This window comes from Cebus imitator, unplaced genomic scaffold, assembly GCF_001604975.1.
Source record: "Cebus imitator isolate Cc_AM_T3 unplaced genomic scaffold, Cebus_imitator-1.0 Scaffold3, whole genome shotgun sequence".
Lineage (NCBI taxonomy): Eukaryota > Metazoa > Chordata > Mammalia > Primates > Cebidae > Cebus > Cebus imitator.
Window position 1 is genome coordinate 9,507,884 of NW_016107318.1, and position 9,163 is coordinate 9,517,046.

General features: G+C 35.0%; 1 long non-coding RNA gene across 1 annotated transcript in view; it reads right to left on the reverse strand.

Annotated features, from left to right (window-relative positions):
* Positions 1 to 523: 523 nt before the first annotated feature.
* LOC108306740 overlaps positions 524 to 9,163 on the reverse strand; it is a 223,006-nt gene continuing 214,366 nt past the window's right edge. The window contains exons 2-4 of the long non-coding RNA XR_001826260.2: positions 7,494 to 7,585; positions 5,366 to 5,415; positions 524 to 824 (exon numbers count right to left, since the gene is read on the reverse strand). This is a non-coding gene — a long non-coding RNA (uncharacterized LOC108306740). The remainder of the gene's footprint in view (positions 825 to 5,365; positions 5,416 to 7,493; positions 7,586 to 9,163) is intronic.

The window sequence follows — 9,163 nt, forward strand, 5'->3', positions numbered from 1 at the left end:
GTATGTTATTAAAGCAGTCTAAATGAACTAAGGCAGACCAGGAGGTAAAAAAGGGTAGACTGCATTTGGAGGACTACACTATGTGCACTATGTGTATAAGGAGAGGAACAAAACAGGATATTGGAGTTATGCTGGGGCTCAGCCATATGTGGAATCATAACTATGGTGAGGACATTTTAATTTCTCTGCATATAATATTTTTTCTGATTTGTTGCTAGTATTATTACTTGGGTTACAGTTGGGAGTATAGGTTTAATTTGAGAGGGTCAGAAAAAGTTTTGGAGTCAATAAGGAAAATATACTTGAGAAATGGTGATTGTGTAAACAGGAGAGGTGGCAGCAGTCAAAAAAGACAGAATTGTGCAAATTCAGGATCTATTTAAGATTTAGTATCAATAGGACTTTATAATTGATCAGATGGGAGTAATGAAGCAGAGGGAAGAGTCAAAGATAACACCTGAATTTCTAACCTCTTATATAGAATAGGCAAGTTTGAAATTCTCTTAGCCAGGCAATATGCAGTTGATTATTCAATATCACAAAGGTTAGGGGTGCAAACCTCCTCCTACAGTTGAAAATTCATGTTTGACTTTTGACCCCCTAAAAACTTAACCATGAATAACCTATTGTTGATCAAAAGCTTTATGGTAAAAATGAACAGTAATGAACACATTTTGTGTATATGTGTATTATACTGTATTCTTAAAGTAAGAAAAAGAAAATGTTGTGAAGAAAATCATAAGAATGAGAAAATATATCTACTCTTCATTAAGTGTATGTGGATCTTCAGAAAGGTCTTCATCCTTTTCTTCATGTTGAGTAGACTGAGGAAGAGAAAGAAGAGGAAGTGCTGATCTTGCTGTCAAAGGGGTGGCAGAGGCAGAAGTAGTGATGGCAATGGAAGGGGAGGCAGAAGAGGGAGACATACTTAGTAAAAATTTTTATTGAAAAAAAGCCACATGTAAGTGGACCTGCACATTTGAAATTCATGGTGTTTAAGGATCAACTGTAGTATGAAATATATGCTGGAGACAGTGGCATGTGATGGGGAGAGGCTTAGAGAGTATGAGGAACATAAGCAACATCCAAGAGCAAATTTTTAGCAAGGTGTTTGTTATATGCCCAGAAGAGACATCTTGACTTTAGCAATAGATTGGGAGTATTGCTTGTTCATAGATAGATGTTTCTCAAACTGTTATTGCTGAAGACATGCATCAAAATCACCAAGGGTTCATGATACAATTCCTGGACCCCAACTAAAAGTACCAAATCTAACTTTATCACAAACACCCAGATGGTTCTTGCACACATGAAGTTTAATTATTCCTGATAGAGATGATAGATGAAGGGCTATACCTAGATAGTATCACTGGGGGATGGTATAGCGTGACAAACATACATAGTTCAGATGATGTGGAGTACTACCAAAAGACATTGAGTCCCTAGGGAAACTTAGAAGCAGCTACCTATGAAATATCACACGCACACACACACACACACACACACACACACACACACACAAAACATAAGGATGGCATCAGGGTAACTAAGGTTATAGGGTTTCAGATTTACATATTTTAAATGAAAGCTCATAAAATAACTGTACTAAATGTTTTTATCTTTATGATGTTCTAGACTACATAATTCAGCGACTGATAACCCCTGTATCTCCAGTGCCTAACACATAAGATATATTCCTCGATTTTTGGTTTAATAAATAAATATAAATATTTAAACTGTGGTAATGGCAAACTGTTTAACTTGCCATAAATGATATTATTTCAGCTAGAATTTATTTTGAGGGAGAGGATACATTTTAAAAATAATGTAAACCTTTCTATGAAATATCTGAGATAAATGTTTTCCACTTTACATTTTGTTCACACATAAGTATTATCTAAGAAAATTTTTTTTATTTTAAATATACATATTTGGAGTTAGATTCCAATAGCATTTGGACTGGCTAAAATTGTCATATGTTCTCAGTAAAATGGAACTGTTTAGCTTTTATTCAATACAACAAGAAATTATTTAATAAGATGCTAATACTATCACAATGATTTATCTCTACTTTTTTATTTCCTTGGTGTAATAAATCTCTACATTGGAGATAAGTGTAGCAGCATTTCAGATATGTGTTAGATGAGTTGGCATATATAACCCAAGGCTTTATATTTTGAAACACAGGATTCAATTTTTAAAGGATTAAAAAAAGATTAAAGAAAAAGGCATAAAATGGCTCTACACATTGTATCTCTGTCAGTATATTAACGCACCTAGCTTTTCAGCATCCCCCATTTCAATTTTGATTTGGTCACTCAGTGCTGTTTAATTCACCACTTCCATTTTTAAATTCCCTCTTGCTTTTCCATTCCCCAGTGAAAATTTGATTTGTATTTACCCCATTATTTAGCACATAAAATTGTAGCCTACAACAATGACATAAATTTAAAGAGGCTATAAAATTATTGCAATAAATATTCTGGATATTGCAAGAAAAGACCTCCTGTGCTAAGAAGGAATATTCATGTAAATGAAACTTCCCTATATATTAGTATTTTAGTCAAAAGAAATGACTTCCCCCTCCCTCAGGTGAACAGTCTGAATCTGCATTTAAATGGAAAGAAGAATTCTAATTCAGATTTCAGCTACTGGAATCAACAAAAAAGGAATCAGGTGTAGGCTGAAAAGTCTCTTTAATGTTATATTAAACCATACATACCTGAAAATTCAGATCTAATCAAGTATATCATATTAATTCTCTCAATTAAATTTCTAGTTGATATTTAATTCAGTCTTACTCCTAAGAATAAAGCGCTTAAAAATATTCATTCTAATCTCATTTTTATACACTTATTTTAGATTTCAGTATATGAAGAAAAATAATGTGTCTTTTAAAGTAACCTTATATATGAATCTTGATTTCATGTGTAATTTTTCATAACACTGTAAAATCCTCTAGAAACCTGTAAAATAATAATAATAATAAACCTCATGTGAAGAGCCTTATATAAGATGCCATTTATGTTTATGCTATCAATATGCTTACTTCTAACTCAAACCAGCTATCAATCAATTTAGAAATTATCCCTAACTCATGAAACTTCTACAAGTATGTAAGTTTCATGAAAGTTGAGCTATTTTCTTTTTTACCACCTTATATCTTGCTCCAATAAGAGAATATTGTAACTTAAGCACTCTGTATGATAGAATAAATGAACCAATTAAATTGCTCAGTATTTTTCCAGAACACTCCCAGAAAATCTAGCTCAGAATGTTCCCAGAATTCAAAATTTTAAAATTAACACTGAGTCTAGTAAATCATTATGTATCAGAATTAAGAAGTAGAAAAAAACTTTTTAAAAAAAGTTGATTGGCTGTGTGTCTTTCTCCCACAAAATTGAAAGCACCTCCCTGGCAGAGGCAACATTTTGTAGAACTCCATATTTTTTACAACGTGCTGAGTACATAGCATAGTGCTTAGTATTTCTTGATTGAATCACATTTGACATTAGTGACCGCCTCTTCTGGGGTCTCACTTTTATAATAACATCCACCATTACACTTTCACAATCTTTGAACATGCTGTCCTTTCTCCCTGAAATACCTGCCCCACTGTTCTTCATTTGGTTAATGCCTAATCAAGCTACATTAACACTGCATCCTTTGGCAGAGACCATTTTTAAATGTTATTCTCTATATTCACAGTGTAGACTTGCTAGGAAGTATAAACTTGCGGGGAAGAATATGCTCATCCAGCTTCTATATTTCCTAGCCCATTTGCATCTGTGAGGCACCTTGGTTTCTTCATATACACAGTAGCTCAACTTACATGGAGTTACATATTTTTAGAAGTTTTATGAGTTGGGGATAATCTCTAATCAATTAATAGATGGTTTGAGTTAGAAGTAAGCATGTTAATAGCGAGCCCGCATAGCCAAGTCAATTCTAAGCAAAAAACAAAGCTGGAGGCATCACACTACCTGACATCAAACTATACTACAAGGCTACAGTAACCAAAACAGCATGGTACTGGTACCAAAACAGAGATATAGACCATAGGAACCAGAACAGAGGCCTCGGAGGCCATGCCATACTTCTACAGCCATCTGATCTTTGACAAATCACACAAAAACAAGCAATGGGGAAAGGATTCCCTGTTTAATAAATGGTGTTGGGAAAAATGGCCAGCCATGTGCAGAAAGCAGAAACTGGACCCCTTCCTGACACCTTAAACTAAAATTAACTCCAGATGGATTAAAGATTTAAACATAAGACCTAATGCCATAAAAACCCTAGAAGAAAATCTAGGAAAAACCATTCAGGGCATAGGCATAGGCAAGGACTTCATGACTAAAACACCAAAAGCATTGGCAACAAAAGCCAAAATAGACAAATGGGACCTAATTAAACTCCAGAGCTTCTGTACAGCAAAAGAAACAATCATTAGAGTGAACCGGCAACCAAAAGAATGGGAAAAAATTTTGCAATCTACGCATCTGACAAACGGCTAATATCCAGAATCTAAAAAGAACTAAAACAGATTTACCAGAATAAAACAAACAAGCCCATTCAAAAGTGGGCAAAGGATATGAACAGACACTTTACAACTAAAGGAGACATATATGAGGCCAACAAACATATGAAGAAATGTTCATCATCACTGGTCATGAGAGAAAAGCAAATCAAAACTACATTGAGATGCCATCTCATGCCAGTTAGAATGGCAATCATTAAAAAATCTGGTGACAACAGATGCTGTAGAGGATGTGGAGAAATAGGAACATTTTTACACTGTTGGTAGGAGTGTAAATTAGTTCAACCATTGTGGAAGGCAGTGCGGCAACTCCTCAAGGACCTAGAAATAGAAATTCCATTTGACCCAGCAATCCCATTACTGGGTATATATCCAAAGGATTATAAATTGTTCTATTATAAGGACACATGCACATGAATGTTCATTGAGGCATTGTTTACAATAGCAAAGACTTGGAACCAACCCAAATGCCCATTGATGATAGGCTGGACAGGGAAAGTGTGGTACACATACACCACGGAATACTATGCAGCAATGAAAAATGATGAGTTCGTGTCCTTTGTAGGGATATGGATGAACCTGGAAACCATCATTCTAAGCAAACTGACACAAGAACAGAAAATCAAACCCCACATGTTCTCACTCATAGGCAGGTGTTGAACAATGAGAACACATGGACGGGGGGGGAGCATCACACACTGAGGTCTGTGGGGAGGATCTAGGGGAGGGACAGCAGTGGGTGGGGAGTTGGGGAGGGATAATATGGGGAGAAATGCCAGATATAGGTGATGGGGAGGAAGGCAGCAAACCACATTGCCATGTATGTACCTATGCAACAATCCTGCATGTTCTTCTGTTCTTCACATGTACCCCAAAACCTAAAACACAATTATATATATATATATATATATATATGGATATGTCACTTCTCAGGTGAAGTGATTATAAATGGGTGTCTTCCCCTCTCCTCTTTCCCTATCTATAGGCTGGATTCAGAGGAGTTGAGCTTTTGGGAAATAGCCTGGCCATAAGACAGAAGGAGCTTGGATTTCATTTGAGTATGATTCACTAGTCAGAAAATACCAATTATACTTTATGTGTTCAAAGGTAAATGTTTATTGTGTAAAGTCATTATATAAATTGCTGTTGTCATTATAGCAGCTAGTGTTACCTTAACAGATACACATCCTATCTTAGGAACATCTTCGAAATCCCTCCTATCAAAGGAGATTTAAGTACATGAAACAGACTCCTGACCAGAGTGTTAATCTAGAAGAACATTGTGCATAACTGGAATCATGTCAATTGGAAGGAAATCTCCTCTCAGGTGTGCCAAATTTTTAGCCTGCCAAAGCATTCATTCATCTAAGTTGGACGTTAGTTTAGATATTCTGTATGCTACATCTGTCACAATGCTATTATATGTATAGATATGTGCATCTTCTGTGTAAAAATAAATTTATAATCAGCATATATCATAGTTTATGGAACCCAGTGTGTCCTGAAATATTTGTTCATTGATTAATGAAAATTTGGGGATCTATTCCACTGTTGTAAAGGTATATATACTCTCATGATTGTGGAGTTTCCTAGCCCATATTTTGTCAATTATCACATCAGTCACCATATTACACATCTGAAAAGGCCTATATAAGCATCAAAATTATTTTTGTACATGAATTTAGAGAACACATTCTTCTACAACGAAGAGAGTAACTATGGTTCACTTTAGTGTCATCACGACACTAAATGATGTCTATCTATTATCTATCTATCTGTCTATTATCCATATTGCTATCTAACTATTTAGAGACAGGGTCTTGCCATGTTTCCCAGGCAGGACTGCAACTTCTGGGCTCAAGTGATTCTCCCACCTCAGCCTCAAATGTAGCTGGGACTACACGTGTGCACCATTGCACCCAGCCTACTATATGTTAGCTAATTAATAAAAAGGGACACAAGTACACAGGTCCATAACTAAAAAAATAAATCAAAGAAGGGATACAAATTGGAATTAAAATAAACACAAACTGTTACTTACTTAAAGAAAAAGACTGCAGTGGGAAGCAATGTCATATAGGATTTAATTACATGGTCTTTACAGCAATAGGTAGACATTTTATGGTGCCCTGGCTCTTGTTCTCTGTAGTCTTTAGAGAATTGTATACTTCCTCAGTTTATTCACTTTACCATAAGAATAATAGTACTTGTTTCCTGGTGCTTAATGAGATTAAAATGAGATAATTTAAGTTCTTGGCATACTGCATACTACCCTATAAATTATCAATACATTTTATCCATAATTAATCTCATTTACTGAAGATAATTTATGGACTTCCTACAAAACTCTATGTTTAAATGATTTATGTATTTGAAATAAGTATATAAAACTCTTAGCCTTTTCCTCATAGTTATCATATATGAGTATATGTATACATATATATAAATAAAAATGATATGTTTATAAAATAGATTTTTCTTGACCCTCACAATATATAAACTCATTTGCATAAACTTGCAAGATGCTTTCAAATTTCCGTTCTGGAGAAAATGAGAAATTAAGATAGCACATCTGTTACAGTGACCTATGCTAAAATAGATGGGCTACAGACTAGATTGCTAGCTCCACTTTTGCCACCAGTGCTAACCATATTTGAGTAAGTTATTTAACCTTCCTAAGCCAGCTTGCTCCTCTAAAAATGGCAATCAAAGAAATAACTCTTCAAAATTTGGCTTAAAGCAAACACTGATATGAATGTTTTTAAAGTGGTTCTGAATATAAAATGTGACGTAACCCTAAGCCATCATAAACAGCCTCAACTTTTAAGGGCATATGCTTCCATTTCTAATTGCTATCTGCTACAGTGATTATCAGAAAAAGCAAGTTGATTAATTAATTGATTGATCACTTTGTTACATTAATCTAGAAGTGGGAAAATATAATTTTGTATCTCACCTGGAAGACATCGATATCAAATCCTCTTCCACTTTACAGTGCAAAAGTGTGCTTATATTAAAGTGCCTCATTTACAGGAAAAAAATAGCTCCCTGCCAAAAAAGAGCAATGTAACATAATTACTCTTGGCTTGGAAGCCTACTATTAGTTTATTCAATGACATTCCCAAATAGTGCTGGAAGAATTTGACAGGAAACATTTTTGTTAGAAAAAAAAATCTTTCAGTTTTATGTATTATATAGACACAGAAAAAAAAAATGAATGGTGGAAATAAGCCTTCATTTAACAGTGACTACTTGCCACATAAATTCCTTAGATTTCATGCCTTTGATTCTATTTTGGGTTACAAGTAAGTGGTACACAATATAAAAATATTTTCCAAAATAAAATCAGAAACTGGCACAGTGGAACTCTTCTGCTAGATATAGCCAGTTACTGACCCATTCCTATGGGGCAACTGGATGGTGTCTTGTTTAAGGGAGGAGCAAATGAGACCTGGAACACTCACATCTGGAAATGACCCAGCAACTAGAGTGTAGCATTACTATCTGGAAAGGATTCAATATCTAGAGTGTAGTATAAAATGACAATAAGCTATCTGAAGAATATGGTGACAGTTCTCAAAGGTAGAAAAATAATAAAATAAATGCATCAACATGAGGTTCTTATAGCATTCCTGAGAAACACATTGGACTGTTAACATAGAGGTTTATGGTTCAAGCCTGTAAAGGGACAATATCTCTTCATGGAAGAAGTCCAAAATACTTAAATTTTTAGATTTGGAAGTCATGGAGCCATTGATTTAAATCTGGTTTTATGTCTTACTAATTATGACTTTGGGCAATTAAAATAACTTTTCCAAGTCTCATTTCCTCATATGTAAAAAGAAAATAATAATAGCACTTAAACCTTGAGTTATGGAAGCTGAATGATTGCATGATAAAATATTCTCACATGGATGGTATATCGATTAGTGCATTTTTGGTGGGGCCAGGAGATGCAAAACTTGCTTGGAAAAGCCTAATTGCAGGACTCTGAGAAGGACTTAAAAATTAATGCAATAAACCTTAATGAAATGGAATATGTGAGGATACATAAGTTGGGACAATCTATTTGAAAGAATATACCTCAGGTCTTGCCCAGCAAATTGAAACTGCATATTGGTTTACTCTTGCAAACAGCAAAATTGTAAAACCTTAGAACTCAGAGATAGACTAATCAGTGCCTTTAGATAATATATTCAGCATTAGGCCCCAATGCTGACATGTCCACTATCCTCTCCAACATTTTTGTAGATGGCCTAAAACCAGAAATTGTAGATTTGGTATGTAAACAAAATTGGATGGCAGATCACTCTATTATACAAACTTCAGCCTTTGGCTGAATGTACTGAAGATAATTTAGATATGATAAAACAACTCTCAAACTAACCTTACAGATTGCAAAATAAAGCAGGTGAATGTAGAATTCCCACAGCCTTAAGAACCAGTAAAAATCCCTATTCAACAAGACCTTCGCTGGGTTTGTAAGCAAAAAGGCAACTGAAACATTAATTGCTTCATCTTAATAAAAATGAGAAAAGAGCCGGGCGCGGTGGCTCAAGCCTGTAATCCCAGCACTTTGGGAGGCCGAGGCGGGTGGATCACGAGGTCAAGAGATCGAGACCATCC